The 25,212-nt window shown below is 38.0% G+C and overlaps 1 protein-coding gene across 28 annotated transcripts in view; it reads left to right on the plus strand.

Moving 5' to 3' along the window:
* MLIP (muscular LMNA interacting protein) overlaps positions 1-25,212 on the plus strand; it is a 212,256-nt gene that overhangs the window by 19,572 nt on the left and 167,472 nt on the right. The gene's annotated exons all lie outside the window — the stretch shown is intronic.

Below are 25,212 nucleotides of genomic sequence, written 5' to 3' on the forward strand. Positions count from 1 at the left end.
CATAAAGCTATGACATCTTCCAAAGCTGTTTTTAGAGGTGATGTAGAGAAAGCTGAGAGAGCATTGTTATAGACATTGAAGAAAAATAAAATTATTTCATGTCTGTATTCTACTGAGATCATTCAGTTCAATAAACTATATATTCAGCATTTGATTATGCATTAAAAATGTTTGAGAGAATATAAACCAAGCTGTGTCCAAGTTAAGAGTTGCTACGCTGGGGAGTGGGATTAGCAGTAAGCAGTCGTGTATATGTATTTTTCTTTGTTTACTTTTATAGTTCTGTATTGTTAGGCTATATTACATGGGTAAATATTACTTTTGTAGTTCTAATATTGTAAAAATTTTTTTAAATTAAAACTTCCACCAACCCTTCAAGATCCAGGCTACTTTTTATGTGAGTCCATATTCTTACCCAGAAATATTTCTCCCCACTCAAGTACCCCAGTGGTTTTTTTGGCTCTCACTTATACACTATAACTTTCTAATGTGTATGTTTCGCCTTTGCTAAGTAACTTTAATTTATTTCTGAGAACCATGCTGCAAAGTGAAAGCTATAGAATAAATATATTTGGTAATTATTTTTCTTATTTTTAATTTTATTTTTAAACTAGCATACAGTATAAGTGACTTCTGTGTACAGTTCTATAAATTTGAACACATGCATAGCTATGAATACACTGCCATCAGGATACAGAACAGTTCGATCATGTTAAAAAACTCCCTTGTAGGGGGCATAATTCCTGATTTATAGGTTGTCCTACTCATTGCAGCTCACTTTGGTTCCCTGGTTGCGGGACACAAGATGCTTGAAGCATCTGCTATTTTGATGATCAAAAAATGCTCTCATGCATTCCTAAAACTCAGTAGAAGGATGGTCCCACATAGTGAAAGCCACTACCTTAGAAATTAGGATTTTCCCCTATCACTGGAATAAGGCTAGTTTCCGCAGTTTACATGGGGTTTTGGGGTGAAGGGTGACTAGCAATTTCCACTGGTATTTAACTCAACTCCTTTTTTTTTACAGACTATGGGTCTATGGCTTTTACTCAGAGCCTTTTTGTGAATAAAGAACTGACAATAACCTCCTTAGATATAATAAACATTGTCTGGACCAATCGTCATCATCACCACCATCATCATATCATCATCATCATCATCATCATCATCATTATCATATTAATGAGCTCTCCAAAGAAACAGAACTGATAGGATATCTCTCTATATAGATATAAAACACAAGAGGAGATTTATTATGGGAATTGACTCACATGACTTTGGAGGCTGAGATATGCCATCATATGCTGTCGGCAAGTTGGAGAACCAGGAAAGCCTGTAGTATAACTCAATCCAAGTCTGAAAACCCAAGACTAGGAGCTCCAATGTCCAAGGGCAGAAGGAGATGAACATCTTAGCACAAGGAGAGAGAGAGAAAATTCACCCTTCCTTTGCTTTTTTGTCCTGTTGAGGTGATCAAAGGATTGGGGGATGCCTGCCCACATTGGTCAAGGCCAGATGTTCTTTCCTTAGTCATCAGATTCCAATGTCAATCTCCCCCAGAAACACTCTCACAAGATACACCCAGAAATAATGTTTTACCAGTAACCTGGGTGTCCCTTGACCCAGTTAAGCTGACACATAAAATTAACCATAGTCAGCTTTGTGCTCATCCTCAGCATCCCTTACAATGAGTTTTTAGCCAGCTTGAGAGGTAGGGGAGGGACTATGACTAGGAAAGGATACATGAAAGAGACACAAGGTGTCATCTGAAAAGATGTGGAGCCAGTTGTATGTATCAGTATATACTGTAGGCAAAAGTCTCAAGGCATCTGGAGATTTTCTCAGAGTGTGTGCCTGCATAGCACCCCATCCCACCACACCCCTAGATCCAGTGCTGCTTCCTTTGAGGTAGCCTCAAGCCAGGAGAGTGGAACAAGTACCCTCAGTACTTTGTGTAGCCCAACGCTGTCTCCTCCAAGCCAGGCATTTTTTAGAAAATGTCTTAATTTTATCTTTAAAAAGGAGTGAACTTTGTATTTTATTCCATGATATGTTTTTATTTATTTTAAAGTGAAAATGATGTCTTCAATTAATAAGAGTTTTTATCTAACTCCCTTGTGGTTAAAATGTAATGAATTGAAAAGATTAATGTTGAAAAATTGAGCTGAATTGAGGAAGCTTAGCACAGCATGCCAGGTTCAGCATCTCTGTACTTTCTCTCCTTGGTGTTTCGATTTATTCTAGATGTTTTTATTTTTGCCCACTCTCACCCTTTTCTAAGGAAAGCTGCTCTACCCACAGCCCAGTGACTTTAATGTTTCATGCCAAGTACATTCTCCACCCACCTCTATGCAAAGCTAACTGAGTCAGGGACCCAGCCAACTCAGAGCCAGTACAGAGAATGATGTCAGGCAGAGATGGGCTGGGCTCTCTCTTAGATGCCAGTGAGTGGTAAGTTATCATGTAGAAAGAAGTGGGGGTGTTACATGGGAGAGCAATATTGAGTAAGTAGCAAAGTCCACGGTTTTACCTAACTTAGTATGGAAACAGTATGCAGAATGGAAACTGGAATTGGGGAGCAAGATAGAGCTTCACTTAATGAAAATTGTGAGGTGAATGGGGGGAATGGGGTATTGGCCATGGAACCAAGGAGATTCAGACCTATGGAAAGTTATGTGTTTTGCTACTTTGTCTCAAAGGGTTAGGAAAGAGATGATGACTTAGTGCTCCTTTCTTCTCTTGCAAATAGAGTAAAAGCCACATTTCTTAGACTTTTAAAAAAGAACACTTATCATTCTGTTGCTAGTGCAGATTTAGCGATTCAAAGCAAAGAGTAAATAGTCTGGTCACTTACAATATTTAGTCTTTGAATTTGACAAATGTGCCAATTACCTTGATCTGTGGTTCCTGGTTCAAGAATTAAAAACCACCATCAATTTAAAAGGCTGCCATGATTCTTTAGGAGTAAATGAAAACAGAACGCCAAGCAGCTGTTCTCCACTGCATGGTCTCCAGTGCTGTTGAAAATACACACCTCAGGTTGTTGTTTTTTTCTCCTGAAAAATTGCAATGTTTGGAGAGTATTTCAAGCAAATGGGCCCATGCTCACTTCTGTTCAAATATGTAGGTCACACACATGGCTGTTTTGGACAATTTTTAGGTGTTTGAAAGCAGCCTCTTCTATTAGAGCAGGCTTGTTTTTGTTTTTTTTAAAATATATCTTTATTGATTTCAGAGAGAGGAAGGGAGAGGGAGAGAGAGAGATAGAAACATCAATGATGACTCATTGATGAGCTGCCTCCTGTATGCTCCCGCCTGGAAATTGAGCCCACAACTGGGCATGTGCCCTGACCGGGAACAAGCTTTTTTAAATGTAACATTACTTCAAAAGAACGCCTTAAGTTTCATTTTGAAATTGTTAATTAATTTGTACTTCCATTATGAAACCTTTAGGGGGTACTGCTCAGTGAAATTAATGCCACATGTATTAGAAAGAACTAGCAAGAGCTGACCAATACGTAGGACTCAGGGAAGCATTCCCATCTAAAAAGTTCCTTAAAAAGTTTTTCTCTGCTACTGCTCAGGTGTATCTGCTTTCTTCCGATCTAGAAGAGGCAAGAGTAGAAGAAAATTTATATTGAGCTTGTGTCACAGAAAATGGTTCACGGAGTTATGTACAATATTTGACGTGTAGGGAGGTCTAGATTTTTATTTTAAAATGTTGTATTTATTTTAAACACAGCTATTTTAAACTTGGCTTCACATTGGTGAATCATTGGTGCCTCATTAGAAATTCATGCGACATGGTGACACTGTGCAGGACCGAAATTTGAGAGCTTTATGCTTCTCTAGGAATATGCCAATGGCACAAATATAAATTTGACTTTCCCGTGGGTCCTCATGACCTATTTTATCATGCAGGTAGGTTTGCTGTGGGTGCTGAGGGAACACCGGCATATTTGGCAGAGGCCTCGAGCTCTGCATTTAAGGCCGGTCGCAGTCAGTGGCAGGTTCTCTCGGGCAAGGCTATTAGATGGGGAAGCTGCGTTTCTGTACGCCCCCTTTTCTGACCACCTGTCACTGGCAGTTATATTTTTCTTCCTTCTAGTGAATTCAGAAGCTCATATCTTCTCTTTCTCAAGACTCTATCAATATATGCTTTCCACAAATGTTGAGTAACCTAATTTATATTAACTTTATATGTTGACCAATAAAAGGCTTTCCTTAAGGCATAGGCATTACTTTTATTTGGGCCATTATTTATAATGACAAGAAAAGTCTTTTTTCTTATACATTTCATATATATTTTTAAAATTTTAGAATATATAGGAAATATAGTCAAACAAAAATTAAAAACTTCTCATAATCCTAGTTCTCCAAGATTATGTCTGCTAATTTTGATATGTATTGTTTTTTATCTTTATTGTTGAAAGTATTACACATGCCCCCTTTTCCCTCCATTGACCCCTTTTACCCCACCCCTGCCCCCCACCCCAGGTCTTCACCTTACTATTGTCTGGAATTATCCTGTGTGCAATTTTAAAACTGACTTTGCTCTTAATTTATTATTTTTTTTATATCTTTAAACTTGCAGATAAGCCATATTTAATATTCTCATGGATTTGTATTACATGACTCTACCCTACGTTATTTAAACAATCCACTATTATTTGACTTTAATGGATTGTGTCCATTATATTGCTATTAAAAGTTGTCAAAATGAACATTCTTTAGCCTACTTCAAATATAATCCTAACCATAGGGGAAAACCCTTGGATATGATACTTCATTGCAAATGAGCCAGGAGCAGAAAAATTTCTTGCCCCTTGAAATCATATCTATTCAGTCATTTTCTCTGCTTGCTGCTCAGGATAGCCTTGAAAATTAACTAAAATTGAGCTAATTTGGTACTCACTGAAGGAGAAAAGTAATAGCAAATAGTTGAAAATTTGGAAGTGCTTTATGTTAGATTGGGAAAAAAAGCTAATTATCTGATCCATATTCAACCCAAATAACTATGATGTTTGGAAATACTGCAATAAAACTGAGTTTACAGCCTTTGGAATTAGATAGAGAGCCTTTCCCATGGAAGTTACTCATTGCAGAAATATTCACAGTTTCTGCAAAACTGTAATTTCTGCTCATGTCAAAGTTGCATGGCAGGTAGATCAGAAACTTTGCTTGAGATGAGTGAAGGGGAACTGGAAAAGAGAGATGGTCAATGAATGGAAAGGAGGTGAGGGGGTAATAGAGCAAAATGTGTAGGATTTGACATGTGACTGGTTAGTAGGAGGGAGGGAGGTGGAGGGCGGGTAATAGCCTGGAGGCAGGAGGATGGCTCTGCCATTTGTTCAGGAGGAACAAGTTGTGAGGCTATGGGGCAAATTTCCTCAGGCAATGAACCTGAGCTTCTGCACAGCAGGGAGTTGGAAAAGCAAAACTGGAGCTAGGACAATAAGTGTATACAATTAGTAGTTTTAACCTGTAGAAGGAATAAGTGCCCTTCTAGAGGAAGAATGCTACATTTGAAGCTTGAAGTGAAAACTGTGATGGCAGAGTTAGCTGGGAGGATGGTAGGAGAGTGCGGGGCCGGGAGGAACCCAAGGAAGATGCAGCTTTGGTGACAGATGAGGACTGATTTGGTGTCACTGCTGAACTTCAGCTAAGAGGTTCCAAATGAATGTGTGTGCAGAAACTAACGGAAAAACAGTGCCAACAATAACGTGTAGCATGTGTTAAGAGTTTACTGTGTGACAAATACTGTGCTAAGCAAGTCAATTGCTTTAGATGGTTTAATCCTCTCAGCAATGCCTGTGATGTAAAGTATTTATTACCCCCACCCCCACTTTATAGAGGGAAACCAAAGTCTACAAAGGTGAAATCCCCCCTCCCCCCCAAGATCACACAATGTGTCACATGTTGGGCACAAACTCATGACTCTGTTCTTAATTTCTCTGTTTCAATGAGCTATACAACTTTCAAGGGATTATATAGTAAATGGTTGGTGAGACAGTGGGCAGAAGATTGGACTCCTTTTGAAGAAGCTTATCTTACTATTGAGAAAAACCATGGGAGTCGTGGAGGAAGAAGAGAGGTGGTAATGTGGAAGAGAGGTCCTTGCAGAGTTAGGCATTGAAAGAGGGCCCTTTTCAGTGAGAGTCCAAGGTATGATGACATCTGTCAGTAGGTGGCAGAAGTACAGTGGAAATAAAGTCATTTTTGCTGCAAAGGTCAGGTTCTACCTTGAGATCAGAGCTCTGGAAAGGTTATCAGTATCTATGTTCTGATAACCTAGGAGAGACTAGGTTGAAGAGTAAGATGCTAAAATCATCAAAAAATATGGGCAATTGTCCTGTAGTCAGAAGATGACAGATCTGTATCATCTGTCATGGGCTGAGAGCAGGTGGTCCTTGTGGTGAAAGTGGATTTGGAGAGAACAGAGATTATTAGGAAATGGCCCAGAACAATGATTGGAAGTCAGGAACTGAGGGGTACCTTTATGTGCTTCTAGCTTCCGGTAGGTATGTGGTCATGAAGGAGGGCGATGGGAAAGCTTAAGAGCCACTGTCTTCCATCACTGTATTAAAAAAATGTTCAAGGGAAAGGGAGTCTTGAAGAAAGGGGAAGGTTTTAGTTAGTGGGGAGGAAGTAAGTGGACAGTTCAAGATACAAGCTAAATATATTTTTCCCCTCAAGAGAAAAGTGTTTCCACAGGGCATAGATGAAGGCTCCAGGCTGAGCCTTTGGTGGCATTAGTATGTTTAAAATATTTGTGGTAGGAGGTTGTGAATAGACTAGAAATCCCTGTTAGTGATGGAGACAGGGCAAGATAGGGAAGGGTCCTGAACGGGCTGAGTTTTTGGTCATACCTCTCTTTCTGAAATTTCTGAGTTGAACTTTTGGTCTTTGCAAACTGCTCTTCAACAGCCAGGTCTCTGGACCAAGAGCTGCTCTGAGAAAGCCAGGGAGAGAAGGAAAGGAGATGCGTGTCTCACTTGAAAGGCAATGCTAATGAAAGTCTGGGTAGTTGTAGACTTTCCTTGAAGGTCCATGGAATAACATGTCAAAATTTATTGAAAAAGAATTAGACATAAATGACTTAAATGTAGATAGACATAGCCTAACATTGAATCAGGGGTCTCAACCTTGGCTGGGTTATAGTCCTCTGGGGGCTTTCAGAAAATATCTAGACGAATGGAAAGCTAATGCTTGTGGTCAGGGTTCTGGTATGGGTGTTTCACAGTCCTCCTCAGGTGCTTCTGATGTATTGTGAAGGCTGAAAGCATCTGCCTTATTTAGAGAGCAGAAAACCAGGAGCATAGCTGAATAAACCTTTTGTTGATGTGAAACTACCTGTGTGCTCGCACCTCTGCTGGGTCAGGAGTCTAGTGTCATGAATAAGTCCTGGCATCGTTTGTTCCTGGTTCATTATTAAGCGACAGGAATGCTGACACACATGCTGGATTAGTGTTGATAGTATTTGTTTGACATTTAATATTACTCTATGCTTTATCTCCCACAAAGATAAATGTTAAGTGAAGGGAAGCAAATTGGGAAACACCCTAAATTTCCTTGTGATAAAGAGGGTAAGATATGATTAAGATACAGGCTTAACATGTAGAGAAGCTGTCTTACTCTGTAAGACATTCCATAATGCTCAGCTAAACACCACCATCCACCCTCAACCACAACTCCAGGCCTTATCTTTCATGCATAATTCAAAATAATATCAATTAAGCTCTTATGCAATTTACATTTTGCGTACAACTAATAACTTGATGTCAATTAGTTGTAGTTTCAATGAAATAATCATTAGATAGTTTTGAAAGGTTCTTGTGAAGTAATATCCAAAGAAAATGAAAGTGTTTGGATCCCTTTATTCTAGTTATTTAAAATATATATTCTATGAAATTTAATTATGGTAAAGTTCAATATTGCATGTATTCTGACTGAAATATTGATAATACCTTAAGAATTGTCTCAGAATTAAACAAATTGAAGTTTGACCATGGTTTGTGAAGGGATTGACTAAGTTGTGTAGTAGGCAGAGAGGGTTTCTCACATGGGAACTCTTATTTCAGAAAAAGAGCATTCGTTCGTTCACTTCCTCAGGTTCTTTCTGAGTAAACATCTGAATCTCAGTGTCTACTTTAAGTTCACTTTCTCCCAGGTAAAGAATTAAGCCTTGTACATACATAAGTACATGCATATACATATGTATTTTTTACTTTACAAGAGTAATATATATTCTCAGCTTAAAGCACAAATAAGCAAAGGGAAGAAAGTGAAAACACTTGTAATAAATATATTTTTACCTTATCATCTATCTGTTGCCTTGAAGTATAATCTTCTTGCTTTACACACACACACACACTAATTCTGTAATAATGTTTAATAACTTGTTTTCTCCCCCACTTAATAACATATGAATATTACTGTTCTAATTAAATATTCTCCTACAATGTGAATTAGTCTGGATAGTACTGATAATATAATTTATTCAACAATCTGCTGCTTGACATGTAGATAGTTTATAATTTTGTTCTTGATTTTTGCTAATATATTAGCAAAACAGTGATGGGCTGAATATTTTTATAGTTCATTTCAAAGATTTTAATGATGAAACATAAAGTGGTGGAAGAAGTTGTGTTCTGCCCCACTTGGTTAGCATAGGGAATTAGGTAATGTAGTGCATTTTTAATATTCTGGCGAGTTGCATGGGTATCATTGCATTAGTTCCTTAAACTTGATATTTTGAGAATTCTGACATCTACTGAAGACAGTAAGCTCTTCTCCTGGTATTCTTCACCTAACACTAACTATTTTTATATACTGATCTTTTTCATGAACTCTTACGGATCTGTGCCTGCTGTGTTTACCAACATACCCTGGACTTTTGGGTTTCTGCACCCATGCTGCTGACTCTCTGGAAGCTTGTGTTCCACCATGTTTCTAACTCGGGCTTTAGAAATCCAGCTCTTCAGCAAAGCCAGCTCCAAGGTCGCTTTTTCAAGAGGCCCCCCCTTGTGCTTCAGGAGGAATTTATCTCCACCTCCTCGGTGCTCCTCGCCCCACACCTCTTTTCCCCACAACCACACCCAGGCTTCAACTTGGAGTTAGTGCTGTCTAGTATTAGTACTACCACGTAGTATTAACATTTGAAGTTATACCTAGTTCACTTTTGAAGTTATTTAACAGTTAATATGTAGTATTAACATTGGAAGAGCTATATCCTACAGTAAGTATGTTTCAGTCACCTTTTGTTTGTGATAGATATAGTGCCTTTCAGGTGCTTAAAATCAATGCACCATCTTTGTAATAAATTGCTTAAAGTTTTAAGTTTAAATAAGCCACTTCATATATGTTTTTGTTTGTTTTCATTTTCAAGGCAGCACAAAAGCAGGGAGTGGATAGTAATAACAGAAGAAGAAAATTCTAATTTGCTGGTTACCTTAATCTTGTTTGGAAAAGGTACAAAACCCACAACATACAAAACACCCCTAAACTCAACTTGACAATAGGCTCTTCATTTTCCCCTCATACTTGTTCCTGAGAACTTCTAATGTCTCTCTTAGGCCATAATTATTCCCAATAGTGTCACCCATATTGTATAATTTTGGAGAATATAAATTGTAACAAATAAAATCTGGATTCTGAACTCAGGCATGCAAATAAAGAACAATTTGATTGTGAGAAACACTTTAATGGCCCTGAGTCTCACTTTCTTTAGAAAAGGGGGAACAAGAATAGGTGTTTATCGTCTAACTATAAAAGCCTATAATTTTTAAAGCATGGTTGTTGACATATATATGTGTGTTTATATATATAGATATATACATTATATATATCTATATATATAAGTTAATGAGCATTATGGACTAGGCATATGCCATACATTTTACATCTGTTTTTGGTTTTGGTTGCTGGTCACAGAAATTCAACTCAATTTGGTTCTAATAAAAAGGAAATTATTGGTTGGCATAACTGGGAAGACCAAGGTATATGGGCTTTAAGCTGAATTTAGGAGTTTGAATGCTGTATTCAGCGTTCTGACTTTCTCCATCTCATTGCTGCTCTGTCTTTCTCTATCTTCTGGCTTCTCTGTGTTGGACTTACTCTTAGGTGGGATCATAGGATACTGTGGAAAAGATGGATGGTGACAGTCTCAAGCTAGAAAATTTAGAGCGAGGACTCTAACTTGCCAAGTTTAGATGTAAGGCGTAACCCTTTGCCCAATCACTGGGTTCTGGAGAAAATTATATAATCATTCCAGGCTGTGATGAGTGTCAGACTGCTGTGGGACAATTGTGATAAATAGCCACACTGGAACCAATGAAGTGGAACAGGAGGTAGAGGAGCAATGGAGCCAGGAAAGTATATTAAGCTCCTATCAAATTATAACACTCCTGGGGCAGAAGAAAAACTTAAATTCATCTATCTATTGTTCACCCATCCATTGAGAACATCTATATCGCTTCTGCAATTCTGGCAAAAAAAGATTTAGGTTATGTTTAAATAACACGGATTTTAGAGAAATAATTAGCATTCTCATTTTAAAAAGACACAGATACTTTTACACAAAAATAACTGAAACAGTAAATATTTATCTACATAAAAATGGGTAGACATTGTGAGTAATGTTCGTATAATGTGCTAAAAATTCCTTGAGTTGTGATCACTAGTCCTACTGCACACTCAGGAATGCTCTTTACTTGCTGCTTCTTTAAAGACAAAAATAAAAGAAAAAAATATTCTTCTTAAAAAGAGGAGAGTGATGGTTCAAGATAGAAATATGAGAAAACACTGTGATACATTTTAAGTATATAGTGCTAGAATGAGAGGATATATTAGAGTGCAGAGTTGAATCTTATTGGGGCCTAAAGTGAATCTGACACTTATTTCACAGAAAAAATGGATAGCATTGCAAATTCTGGCTCGTATTATGCCCGTCTACCTGGACTCAAGAGGTGTAAGAGGAAGGTATGTGATTGGTGGCTTGCTGAAAAATAAAGGAGTAACATATACGATGGTCACGTTCGAGCATCACTGCCGACGGTGGGCTGGGTGCTCCAGCAAGTGCTTTGTATACATTATCTTCTCTCAAAGGTGGGCACTTCCAAAAGCCCCATTTTACAATGAAAGGGCCTATGACTGAGAGCAATAATCACGGGCCCAGGTCACAGACCTATACCTTGGCAGTACCAGGACTTGAACCCAATTTGCCCGCCTCTGAGCCTTGAAACTGTGTTATCTAGTGGGTTGCAACCATAGAGAATTCCTATTTTTTAAAAAAACATACCTTTATTGATTTCAGAGGAGAAAAGGAGGGGGAGAGAGAGATGAAACGTCAATGATGAGAGAGTCATTGGTCAGCTGCCCAGCCCGCAACCCGGGCATGTGCCCCAACCGGGAATCGAACCTCGATCTCCTGGATCCCAGGTTGATGCTCAACCGCTGAGCCACGCCCGGCCGGGCTAGAATTCCTATTTTTGTGGTTCAGAACAGTCATTTATCAGCTATTTCATAAGATAAAAGAATGTACTTGGCACTAGAACTTTGAAATATTAAAGGGATGATCTTTATATTTTTCTACCTTTAAAACCTTGTGTGAGAAGGGTGAGCATTCAGGATGTTTCTTCTTTCACAGCTTAGAGAATATATCTTTCTTTTCTCCTAATTCTCATTCCAGGCAAATGCAACATGAAGTTTAAATTATTAGTCATACTTACCATAGGCAGGGACATGTGGAAAATCCTATTATAAAGTTCAAGTGATGTGATATTAATTTCTTGATTTACTGTAGCAGGTGGTCATGAAATTAAAATGGAAGCAAGTAAAGCCAATTGCAGAATGCTGTTACAATTACTAGTTTTGTGACCATGGGCAAGTAACTGAATGTGATTCAGTCATAACAAGCTAATATACCTTGTAGAGTTATTGTGAAAATTAAATTAGAAAATGTAAGTAAAGGGCTTAGCACAGTGCCTACCTGAATTAAATTTCCCCATTGTTACTAGTTTCATTTTATTTTCAGATTTTTGAAGTGTGTATTTGAGAATATCCACTGGGGATATTCTGATTGTTTGCTGATACAAGTCCACTAGAGGCTAATATTATAATAAATAACACAGGACTAGGAATGAAGGCTCCGTGAAGCACTCGCAGGCTGTTTAAGCCTTGGCTCTGCCATCCAAGCCTGTGGTGCTGGTCATGATCAAGGCTTATTTCAGAGCATAAATTTTATTAATGGAAAGCATCCAACTTTGTTATCTGAGCAGTGTGAGAGAAATTTAGCCACGTGCCCCTTACTGATGCTCTGGAGCATTGCCTATCTGCAGATTTGCTCTTTCTCACAAAAAGAGCAAAGTAGTGTAAGTTCTCAGCAGTCACAGCGACTTGTGAAAAGGCTCTCCCTCCTTCCCCTGCTGAAAGCTCCTCTCTCAGCGCCCTCCCAGGAATTCACAGGCCACAGTGAGTCACGCAGCAAGTTCAGTGCTTCCGAGCAAGCAGCTTAGAGTCAAGTTCTGCGGCTATTCTTAGCCGCTCCCCACCCTGTAATTGGAGATACTGGGTGAACTTGCAAATGACACATTGTACTGATGACAAACACGGTGGATTGTGTCAGATTGAGTTTCCAAGGCTCTGTTTTCTTTGGTATAATGAGGACAGTGGAGGAAACAAGGCCAAAAAAAAAAAAAGTCTTCCTGAGATCAGTACCGTGGCGGATACGGAGCCGTGCAGTGGAATGTGAGCTGTAAGTGGACACGTGCTTCTTTGCAATTCTCTGAGGCCCACACTGTTCCCAGTCTCTAGTCAGGGTGAGCGCAGCGATACCAAAGCAGTTACGATCTATATGTCACTTGCAAGACCTCATGGTGATTGGGAATAATTCAGAAATACTGGCTCTGCTTTGGAATGGTAAGGATAACATTGCATCATCACACACATCAACAAGATAACATTCCCCTGGCAGCTTGGACATTAGAGTCAGCCTGCACGTAAGAAAGTGTCTTTTCTAGTGAGATAACTGTTCCCTGCTTTCCCTTCATGTTCTCAAGAAGCCACACATTTCCTAAAGCAGAAGAAAGGTACATACAGGGTGGGGGGAAAGTAGGTTACAGCTGTTCATATGGAAAATAATATAAAAATAGATAATAATACAGGAATAAACTTTCACGTACTCACAACTTTAAACCTACTTTTGCCCCACCCTGTATATTCATTATAGTGCTTATCAAACTGTATAATTTTTTTGTATGTCTGTTTCCTAAGTATACTGTTTTTCGTCTGTGTCATTAGCATGTAGCATAATGCCAGATACATAGTAGGTAATAGGTACCAATATACATATATGAATATGTGTATATGTATTGAAAATGGGATCATATTATGTTTGTTCTTTCACAATCGTACTTTGAATATCCATCAAATACCATGGAAATTTCACATGCCATTAAGTATGGAGATACATATTTTTCATATATTTCATTTTACAGAAGAATCATAATTCATTTACCCAGTTCTCTCTTATTGGACTGGCTTATAATTATTAAACCAACTAAAATCAAACCAATTAAACAAATTAAAATAGTTTGTAATTACTAGGAGAAAGGGACATTGCAGTATGTTTTAATTCAATCTCTCTTCACTTATTAATTCAGCCAGCAGATATTTACCGATTGCCTTCTCTGTGTCAGGCACTGTTTAACTCTGGGAATGCCATGGCAAACCACCATTTTAGTGAGAATGGAGAAATAATAAATAAAATAAATTAGAAAAACATGTAATACAGGATCAAGCTGATCACTTATAATGTGCTACTTTTCTTAATGTAACATACGAATAAATATGATTATTAAGTATATATGTTCAAACACGATCAGTACTATGGAGAAAAATTAAACAGGGAGCACTGGAGGGAAAATTTAAGTAGAATAACATCTGAGTAAAGACCTGAAGGAGAAGGGTCGCTGCTGGGCTCTTTAAGGGCAGGGATCATGTCTCTTTGCTCATCCCTAGGTGAAGATCACTGCCGTTATGGAGATTAGAATCTAATGTTATCTGGGTTATTTCCAAGTTGTGAGATTAGGACAAATTTTGTAGTATGTGTGTGTGTATGAAAACATATATATAACATTATATATAAATATTTAAACATATATTTAACTATTTTCAAACTTTCCTGCAACAGCCACTTTTATAATAAGAAAATAATGACATATTAACTTAAAAGTACTTTCTTAAAGTATTTTGTGAGCATGTCACACTCTGGACACATCACTGTTGTAAACCACCTGCCGCCTCCTCGGCCTCATTCGCAGGAGCTGCTGTTGAATTAGACTCATCCATCCCGCCCGTGGACAATGCTTTCTTTTAAGTGCACTTGCACCCATAAGTTGTGGCTCTTAAGTTCACCAAGTTTGGGAAATTGTAAGATTTCTTTGTGAAACTGAAAGGAAACGCACTGTGCAGCAGCTTGAGCACGGAAGGTCAAGCCGACCTTTGGGAGCTCATTCCTCCTGCCTTCTCGCCCCGCTTTGGGGAGACGCTGCTCTCTGGGGGGGGTCATTCTGCTCCCTGCACCCGGTAGGCTGCTCTGTGCGTTGATGCACCAGGGAGCACTTGCAGAAGTAAGTCGTGGGAGACCCAGGCATGAGAGCTTTGTTTTGCTTCTGAAAGAATGCTTTCATATTTTTGTGTAGCATGATTTTAGTTCCCTCTGTAATCCCAAAAATGCCCCAATCTTTTTATATGTAGAAAAACGCTAAAACCCATCTCTAGAAGCTTACGGGCAAGAATGCCTTTATTTCTACAACTATTGTCTACTTTGATGTAAATTCCTGGCTCTTTTTAGTGAAACATTTCTTACAGAGTGAATAAGAAAAAAGTTTAAAAAGTGCAGCTGAAAGAAGAAAGGAAAGAATTTGCTTAAAGTTAATAATATTCGTTTTATTCCTTCCTAGTATTTGCATAGAAGTTGATAAATATTCCAAAGCATTTTTACATCTCTCCTGTGATTTTCACAATGCTCTTAGGTAGGAACGTTATTTTTGCACATGCTTTATAAATGAGAAAACTAAGACACAGAAAAGATAAGAAAATTGCCCAAGGGCATATGGTTAACATTTATTGAGTGCTTAACTGAGTCAGGCAGGATTCTAAGAATTTTATGTATATTCACTCATTTATTTCTCACAATAGCCCAGTTGACTTTGGTATTGCTTCTGTCCTAATTTTTCAGAGTGAGTTAAGAGGCACTGAGAAGTTAAATGACTTGCTCAGGGACATGCAAGCAAGATAGTGGCAGAGATAGCATTTAATGCTGGTTCTAACCACAAACACTGAAAACATGATTCAGTACAGCCGCTCCAATGGGTAGATAGGAGACTGTCACGGAGCCTGAGCTCTGGAAGGTCTCTAACTTCAGTAGCTGCAACCCTGGTATGAGAATAGCTGTAGGATGCAGAAGTAAACCAAACTAATCTTGGGATTTTCATAACTATTACAGTGAACTCACAACAATTCTATTACATTCTGTTGTCCACAAAGGGTAATTAATTCATAAAACACCTGTAAATTTGCATTCATAGGGATAGTACTTCTCTTCTTTGGCAGCAGGACCTGAATTCTTAGGAGATGTTGAGAGACAGCTCTCCACAGACTTTCCTCCTTGCTGTGGAAATCTCTTTAGGACACCAGTGACAAATGCTAGCTTATTTCTTTTTTACTTTTTGGCCTGGGATGAGGGGTGGGTGCGGGGTAGAAGGGATCAATAGGGAAAAAAGGGGACATTTATAATACTTTCAACAATAAGGATAAATTAAAAAACAACAAAAACAATTGTCCACACACAAAAAAATTCATACTTTATTCAGATTTCCTTAGTTATTTCTTAAGGTTCTTCTGTTCCAGGATCAGATCCAGAATACCATATTACATGTAGTTATGTCTCCTCAGGCTTTTCTTGGCTGTGACAGTTTTTTAGACTTTTCTTGTTTTTGATGACTTTGATAGTTTTAAAGAGGACTGGTCAGACATTTTGTAGAATGTCCTTCAATTGGGATTTACTTGATGTTTTTCTCATTTTTTTTTTAATTTAAAATTTTAAAATTTTCATCACCATTTATCCCCTCTGTGCCCTCTTCCACCTCCACTCCCCCACCCCTGCAGTCAGCACACTGTTGTCCATGTCTATGAATTCTCTCTATTTTTTTTTCTTTCTTGCTCAATCCCACCCTACCCCCCAACACTCCTGCTTGAGCATGCTGAATCATGGCAAGTCCCTTAATTCTTTGAGGCAGTTTGTTCTATTTGGGGATAACCAATTGTTGGGAATTTCATTTGTATATAGCTCCCACATATATGTTTGTGATCAAAATCTATGTCCTAATTGCATTAAAATATTTTGCTTTAAGGATTCTAAGATACAGTATGCAATCTCTGCATTTAAACAGAGCTCCAGTTTTATTAAGGGAATGCAGGAGAGCTGTTTGGGACAGGGAGTTAAAAATAAAGAATACATGTTTAACAAATATATTAATAGTTATTATTAACAGGAGAGAAAAATTTGACCTGTAATAATAGGTTGTGTTAACTTCCATAATTTCTTCCACTTTACTTCTGAAACTTTCATTGCAAAGCTAGGTTATAGTAGTAAGACTAATAAAAGCAAATAATTTTGGACTACAGGCTTGGAACAAAAAAAATTTACATTGTGTGAAGATTGTGTGTGTTTGTGTATGTATGGTTTGAAGGGGATGGAAGGAGAAAGATGTAGGAAATTAATTGAGCAAATTAATTGAAAGGCTGTTTTTACAATTAGGTCTTTCCTTTCCAATGTCAAAATTTCAAGTATTAAAATCCAATTTAGTAAATAATTAGTAAGCAACTTCCAGGTGCCAGACTCTGTGTTAGGTACTGGAGATTCAATGTTAAAAACACAGATATGGTCTCTACCTTTAGGGCTTTGTGTGTGATGGGCATGTTCCTGCCAAGGGCGTTAATGGACTGAAATACAGGCAGCAACCCCCCTTGAGAAGCCTGCGCCTTGGCAAGGGGCTGCATCTGCCTGGGGAAAGGGGGACCTTTATCTAACCAGCATAGAGGTGCCATACGGGCTTATGGCCCTCTCCCTGCCTTCATGGGGCTTACATTTTAACAAGGAAGGCAGTCTTTAAACAAATAACTGCATGATTAGTATTACAAAGGGGAAGCAGAAGACACAAAGCTATTTAATGTCGCTGATCAAAAGGCCAGGAAAAGCCTCCTTGCGAAAGTGACACCGATGAGCACTGAAGAACAGGACTAGGCATTGAACCCACATTGGTTTAGGTGAAAAGAACCAGCTTCCTGACCCATGCGTCGCTCAAAAACTGGTTGGTGACATGCGTCTCAAACAAATATCGAATATTGGCTGAAAGGCGATTGTAATTCACAATTAGTGGAGGTAGGAAACAGTTATCTGGGGGAAGATAAAGAGAGAGAGCAGGAGTAAAAGGAGGGGGTACAGAGTTAGATGGACATTGACTCACCTCCCCCTTCCACTGGCGTAAATTGGAGCTTAATAAAGCTCTGGAGCTTCCTGCATGGTTTCAACAACAAAGGATAGCGCTACAGGTTTATAATGATAATAATAATATTAATAAAGTATTATCATTTAGAAACTGATGTATAGTATAGGTCGGGTATACTTTTTAAGGCAGCGGGAAAGAGAGAGGCTATTTTGACTATTGCATTTTCAGTCTGGATGAGTGCATTCGGATGCCTTTCTCTAGGCACCTCGCTTGCCTTTGCTCCCCATTTTCCTATGTTCCTTTCAACGGAATGTGCTGGTTCTACATTTTTTAGACAGAGTGAAAGATTGCACTTAGGCCTCAGATCTATCTGGTATTTGAACAGCTGTTAAAAATACGTTACTTTGATTTGCCTTTGTGTATGTTGCTCCCTTGGAACTTTATGGAGCCGAGATAACTGGCAAAAGTCAGACATGCCTGTGTGCCTTGCCTAATACTATTAAAATATCGCTGCTAATTCCCATTAACAACTCCTATTTATTCTCAAAATTGAAAGAAGGTGAATTTATAGGGAGGAAAAACACTTGAGTAAATGGGATAGAAATTAAAGTTTGATGGCAATTCATAAAACTTTGGAATGTGAGTGTCAGAAGGGAAATAATCATCTGTAATTTTCTCATTTTATGGAAATCATACAGATATGAAGATGCAGAGTCATACAATCAGTGAGTGAATGACCTTGGATTCACCAAAGGATATTGTTTTAAATATCCTGCTGGACCATAAGTAACACATTAGTATTTTGGCATGTCTAAAGGCTTGCATATTTTTTATAGTGATTGGTTATTTAGCTAGTGGTTGTTCAGAAAGAAAGAGTAGTAAAATACGTCTAACTTTGCTATCTATTATGCACTTTGGTTTTGAAGAGAAAATTACTCCACAGTCAAATTTAGTTTTTCTCCAATTGGTGTTTCCTTGTCTAGTACTCAAAATATTTCAAATCTTGATTGAAAATCAATCTAGTTCATTCATAATAGGTATATATTGATTTCCCCACGTCTGTCTAAAAAGTAGACTTTTGTTGAAAGATTTTTAAGATAGTAAACTTAATGCTTTTGTATAATAGTATCACACTCTATAAATGTAGAGAATTAAAATAGTATAAAAGTGGAAATGACATATTAAATTGCTATGTGTCTGGAGAAATCTTAAGTAGTTTTAAGTATTCTCTCAGAAATGCCTAGATACCTCTTGAGCCACTGAAAGCTATAGTTACCTACTCTACTTTTCAAAGATGACTGTATTATATCTTAAATGTGGCATTCTTGCCAAAATTCTAAAGTGCTTCATGCTGAAATGACATTTTCCTGAATCATAGTTATTTTAGCAACTCTTTCTTCTTAACAAGTTCAACTGAGATGTAAGAAATCTTAGGAGAGAAGTTATTGCCTGTATTGCAATTTGACCTTTCACTGTTAAAAACCAATATTTTTAAATGGTTCCAAAGGACCAGGTAAGAGAAAACAGGTAGCAAACCTCAGCTGGATGAGACTGTTTGTTGGCTACATGTTTAGTGACTATGTGTGGAGGTCACAGCTATGAGATGTGACTCCCACTTTGCATTCTGACCTGAGCCATGCAATTTCACTTATTATGCCTCTAGCCATTCAGCTAATACATATTTTATTTTGTTATTTATTCATTTTATTTAAACATTTTTATTGACTTTTAGAAAGAGAGGAAGGAAGAGGGAGAGAGAGAGAAACATCGATGTGAGAGTGAAATTCCACTGGCTGCCTCCTGCACACTGTCTACTGGTGTTGGAGCCTGCAACTCAGGCATGTGCCCTGACCGGGAACTGAACCTGGCAACCTTTCTGTGCACCAACTGAGCCATACTGGCCAGGACTAATACATATTTTAATGCTATTGAGATATTTTTAGATTAAAAGTTAAGTCTACAGAATGTGCATAGGAAACATTTTTACTATCAAAGGCAATACATTAATCAAGGGTTATGTAAGTAACAATTGCTCTAATTTCTTATTTTTGGAACTAGCTGAAAAAGAGAGTATACAACAAAATTATATTTAGTAAGGACAATAAATTAGCAGGAAGGACATTAGAAAAAAGGAGAGGAAGACAAGAAAGAAGGAGGTTTAATCACAGAATGAGGGTAGAAAATAGACAAATAGAGAAAATAATTATATATGTATGTTTAATAGGAAAAAAAGACGCTCAGAGACCAGTGCATATTTAGCAGTAGTGTCCTACGAAGAAAATCAGGTGGGGTTAAAAAGGAATGAGACATCTAGCTATGTTCATTAGGGACGTGCACTGAGGTTTAGACTTTTATCACTGCTTTGGCTAAAGAATTTTAAATCTGTGCTGTGTTTCACAATCCTAGCTATCCTCAATGTGGACAATGGTGGAAAGTTTACAAACGATCCAAAGGGGCTGAGGTATGTGGGACACTGGAAGCAGCCATCTATAATTTGATAATTGCACTCATCTAAGCAGTTTTCTGTACTTGCTTTTGTTTTGCAATTATCTTGCCGTATTACAAAAACAGCTGGTTCAGGAAGAAGTCGGAGGCAGGGAGAAGGAGATGGCTCAGTTAGCTGAGCTCCTTGTTCCAGGAGCAAGGATCAGATAGGCAGCGAACAACACTCTATTAGGAGAGAGTTCTAGACTGTACCTTCCAGCTGTGTAGTCCTGAGTTGATTACTTCAATGTGAGCTTGTTTCCTTTCCCATAAATGCAAATTAAACCTTGTCTTACTGGATTTCCTTGAGGATCAAATGAGGTAGTATATGTTCTTTCCTAACTCTAAAGTGGACACAATAAGAAAGTGACCACTGTCATTATTTTTGTGTGTGTGTGAGATTCTTTTTTTTAAATTAAATTTATTGGGGTGACATTGGTTAATAAGACCATATAGGTTTCAAGTGTACATTTCTAGGATACAAGATCTACATATTGCCTTGTGTGCCCACCACCCACAGCCAAGCCGTCTTCTGTCACCATGTATTTGGCGCCCTTTACTCTTAATTACCCCCGCCCCCTTCCCTCTGTAACCCCCACACTCTTGCCTCGGCCTGTTCAGTTTTATATCCCACATATGAGTGAGATCATGTGGCCCTTAGCTTTCTGTGACTGACTTATTTTGGTTAGCACAGTTTACTCAAGGTTCACCCATGTTGTCCCAAATGGCAGCATTTCATCTTCTCTTACGGCTGAGCAGTAGTCCACAGTGTATACGCACCACGTCTTCTCTATCCAACCCTCTGCTGAAGGACACTTGGGTTGTCTCCATGTCTTGGCTGCGTGTGAATAGTGCTGCAGTGAACATGGGGCTGCAAATATCTTGTGAATAAATGTTTTCAAGTTTTCCTGGTAGATAAAATCCCCCAGAGGAGGGATTGCTGGGTCACATGGAGAATCTACTCTTATTTTTCTGAGGAACTGCCATACTGTTTTCCACAGTGGCTGTACCAGTTTATGCTCCCACCGGCGGTGAGTGCGGGTCCCTTTCTCTCCACAGCCTCTCCAACGGTCGTTATCACCTGCCTTGTTGAGAACAGCCATTCTAACAGGTGTGAGGCGGTATCTCATTGTGGTTTTGATTTGCATTTCCCTAGTAGCTAGTGAAGTTCAATATCTTTTCATCTATCTGTTGGCCATTTGTCTTCTTGGGAGAAGTGTCTGGTTAGGTCCTCTGCCCATCTTTTAATTGGATTTTTTGTTTGTTTGGTGTTGAGTTGTATGAGTTCTTTTTGGATTTTAGATATTAAACACTTGTTGGAGCTGTTGTTTACAAATATCATCTTCCATTTGGTTGGTTGCCTTTCTGTTTTGTCGTCAGTTTCTTTTGCTGTGCAGAAGCCTTTTAATTTGATATAGTCCCATTCATTTTTGCCTTTACTTCCCTTACCTTTGGGGTAAATTCATAAAATGTTCTCTAAGACCAAGGTCCATAAGTTTAGTACCTAGGTTTTCTTCTATGTAATTTTTTTGTTTCAGATCTTATATTTAGGTCTTTGATCCATTTTGAATTAATTTTTGTACATTGGGACAAACTGAGATCTAGTTGCATTCTTTTTGCATGCGGCTTTCCAATTTTTCCAGCACCACTTATTGAAGAAGTTTTCTTTTCTCCATTATGTATTTTTGGGTCCTTTGTCAAAATTTGCCATATATATGTGGTTTTATTTCTGGGCTCTCAATTCTTTTCCATTGGTCTGTGTGTCTGTTTTCTTCCAATACCATTCTCTTTTGATTATCGTAGCTCTTTATATAATTTGAAGTCAGGGAGTGTGATACCTCTGACTTTGTTCTTTTTTCCTAGGATTGCTTTGGCTATTTGGGGTCTTTTGCGGTTCCATACAAATCTGATGATTTTGTTCCATTTCTTTAAAAAATGACATTGGGATTTTGATGGGGATTACATTAAAGCTGTATATTGTTTTGGGTAATATGGCCATTTTAAGTATGTTGATTCTTCTAGTCCATGAACATGGAATATGTTTCCATTTCGTTCTCTTAATAATGCTTTGCCATTTTCAATACATAGGTCTGTCACATCCTTGTTAAGTTTATTCTTAGGTATTTTATTATTTTTGTTGCAATTGCAGAAGGAATTTTTTCATTTCTTTTTTTCCTGAAGTTTCATTGTTAGTATATAGGAAAGCAGTAGATTTTTGTATATTGATTTTGTATACTACAACTTTACTGTGTTTGTTTACTGTTTCTAATAGTTTTTTTGTAGGACCTTTAGGGTTTTCTAAATACAGAGTCATGTCATCTGCAAAAAGTGACACTCTTCCTTCTTCCTTCACAATTTTGATGCCTTTTATTTCTTTCTCTTGCTTGATTGCTCTGGGTAGAACTTCAAACACTATGGCAGCTTCTCCCTGATCCAGCCCCGCCCCGCCCGCATCTGCACCCCTCCTCCTGGTCTCGATGCTCCTTCAGCTCCCTGGTTGTGGGGCTTCTGTGCAGCCAGATCTCAGGAGGCTCTGAGTGACGGTGGTTCTGTATTTTAGTTGTAATTTTGATGTGGTTGCCGGAGGCAGCGCGTGCCCGTTACCTACGCTGCCAGCTTGTTTCTCTAGAACTACTGCCTTTTAAATATCTTTGCTTTGAAATTTACTTATGTTTGCTCTGCACATTTAAAAAATTTAATTTTAGGAGAGTTCTTAAATCCTGTCCAGTTGATCTGATTTTCCATGAGACACCTTTGTGATCAAAAAGGAAACAGCATTGAGACATAAATTCCTTATCTGAAAAACACAGGCAAATGAACCAGATCAGAGAACAAATTGCTTTCAACATTCAACTTAAATCTAGCCTTCTTTTAGTGTTCCTTACTTCCAGTCCAAAGATGATTCTAGCGTATTAGTTCACCCCAGCAAGCTGTTTGCCTGACTCTCTTTTTCTATTAATGATACCCTTATTATCCCAATCACAATTTTTACTTCCCCATTTTCCCACCCCTCACTCCCCTCAGTTGTCAAGTTCTGACAAAGCTTTCTTTAAAATGTTGTTTGAATTCAATCTATCTATTGTCTGCAGCTAATTTCTTGCGACTTTTGCAAATGTTTCCATTACACTGTGCGTGTCACAGCCAAGTGGATAGCCCTAAAAGCACCTTCACAGTAAATCTGACTATTTTCTTATTTAAAAACTTAATAGTTTTCCTCCATGATCAAGTCAAAACCGCTTTAGACTTTAAGATCATCAACGGTCTAGGCTAGTCTACAGTTGCTCACCTTTCTGACACCTTTTCTGTAATCTGGTTTACATATCCTTCCCTGAAAGCAGAGGCTCTTTAATTTACTGTCCCCAGGAATGTCATAGGATGAAGGGGAAAGAGAGAGGAAAGGAATGGAAGGAGTGGGGTGGGTTTACTCATCCCTCAATAGAATTCTGTTCTAAGCCTCTGTTAACCCTGGATTGACTTTACTATTTCTGTTTTTTAAACTGGAAAAAATAATGAAGGAAGTTATCCATGGTCACTGGAAAACAAATGAAAATAGGGAAAAGTAGTTTCTTCATGCATTTTTAAACAGATTAGATCTTGTGCCTGCCAAGATCTAATACATATTAATAAATATATTTTTTGATACATATATAAACAAATAGTATAACAAATATTTGTTGAGTGAATAAATGGATGGTCAGGGCCAGAATTAAAATGGATCAAATTGCGAGGCCTTTTTCCCTTTCTCCGTGATTCCTCAGGACCTCACCTTTTCCCCATCATCGTGTTCTCTTTTAACTTCAGAACTCCTAATAGTCTCTGTGTCAATGTGCATGCACATGTGTGTGCGTATGAGCACTTTTAAAAATAATTGAACAAAAAATGACATTTGAAGCTTACCTCTTTTGTAATATTTACAGGAAAAATTTTTGCATATTGTAAAAACATTGTGACTTTGGCATATTTAACAATGTGCGCTAACTTTGTAATACAATTAATTTTTTTGTTTATAGGTGTAAATGTACTGCAGATAGGTATTAAGCAATTTAAACCATTTGAATTTACCTAGTCAATATTGTTACGGTAAGTAAATTTGCTCAAGATAGATTCATCCTAAGAAAGTTAAAGCTTTTTAAAAATAGACATGATCAGATGGGTAGGGGGAGGCAGAACTAGGGCAGTGGTGTGTGTGTGTGTGTGTGTGTGTGTGTGTGTCTATAGAATAAAAATCTTGTTCCAAATTTTATTGCCCAAGGCAGATATCTATGCTTAGAGAATCCATTGTATCCATTTAGAATTTCGTGCTGAATTTAATTGGTACAAAGGGTTAGAAAGGCCATTTACAGGTTTAAATTAAATAATTTGTTTTATCAAGAACTTCCAATAGTGTTTCCTTGGAAACAAGTGAAGCCTATTTTAGAAATTGTCTCTTTTTGGACTCCCCTTGCTTGAGGTTATAGTATTGGTGAGTTTTGAATTTCTGACTACTAAAAACTGTTGGTTTTAGTTTGGAAATAACACAGGCATGTGAAGATAATTTTGGTTTAAAGACTACAAAATCACAAAAATAAGAGATTCAGAAATTATGGCCTAATTTTTACTCACCTGTCTATAGGTGTATGTGCTTAGCCTTAGTCAATCCCCAGGGTCAAAAGTTAACAACAAGGTGCACATTTATTTGTAGTCTGGGGCATGTGCTTAGCAAAATCACAAAAATAAGAGATTCAGAAATTATGGCCTAATTTTTACTCACCTGTCTATAGGTGTATGTGCTTAGCCTTAGTCAATCCCCAGGGTCAAAAGTTAACAACAAGGTGCACATTTATTTGTAGTCTGGGGCATGTGCTTAAATTTATTCAATTCTAGGGAAAAGAGCATTAGAAAACATTAGAAAGAAGCATTAGATTTTCATAGTATCAGGTCACTGGCTGCTGATGGCTGAAATAAAGAAGCCTGGAGGTTTGTCGCCAGTACCATTGAATCCTAATACGATATGGGCACTTAATTTATCAGCACAGTAGGGAAGAGTGTGTGATACCAGACTCTTGAGACTCAAAGTCTCTTTCAAAAGCCTCTAAAACTTTGGTAATAAGATAAACATTTTTTCCCTTGTATACGTCAAAGTCAGCTTGTAGTTTTGAGAACTACAAAGAAAACTCTGAGGGGCAGAGGGGATACAGAAGCACCTGAGACAGAGGACTTAATTCACATTAAACCA

This window comes from Miniopterus schreibersii (genome assembly GCF_964146895.1).
Source record: "Miniopterus schreibersii genome assembly, chromosome: 6".
NCBI lineage: Eukaryota > Metazoa > Chordata > Mammalia > Chiroptera > Miniopteridae > Miniopterus > Miniopterus schreibersii.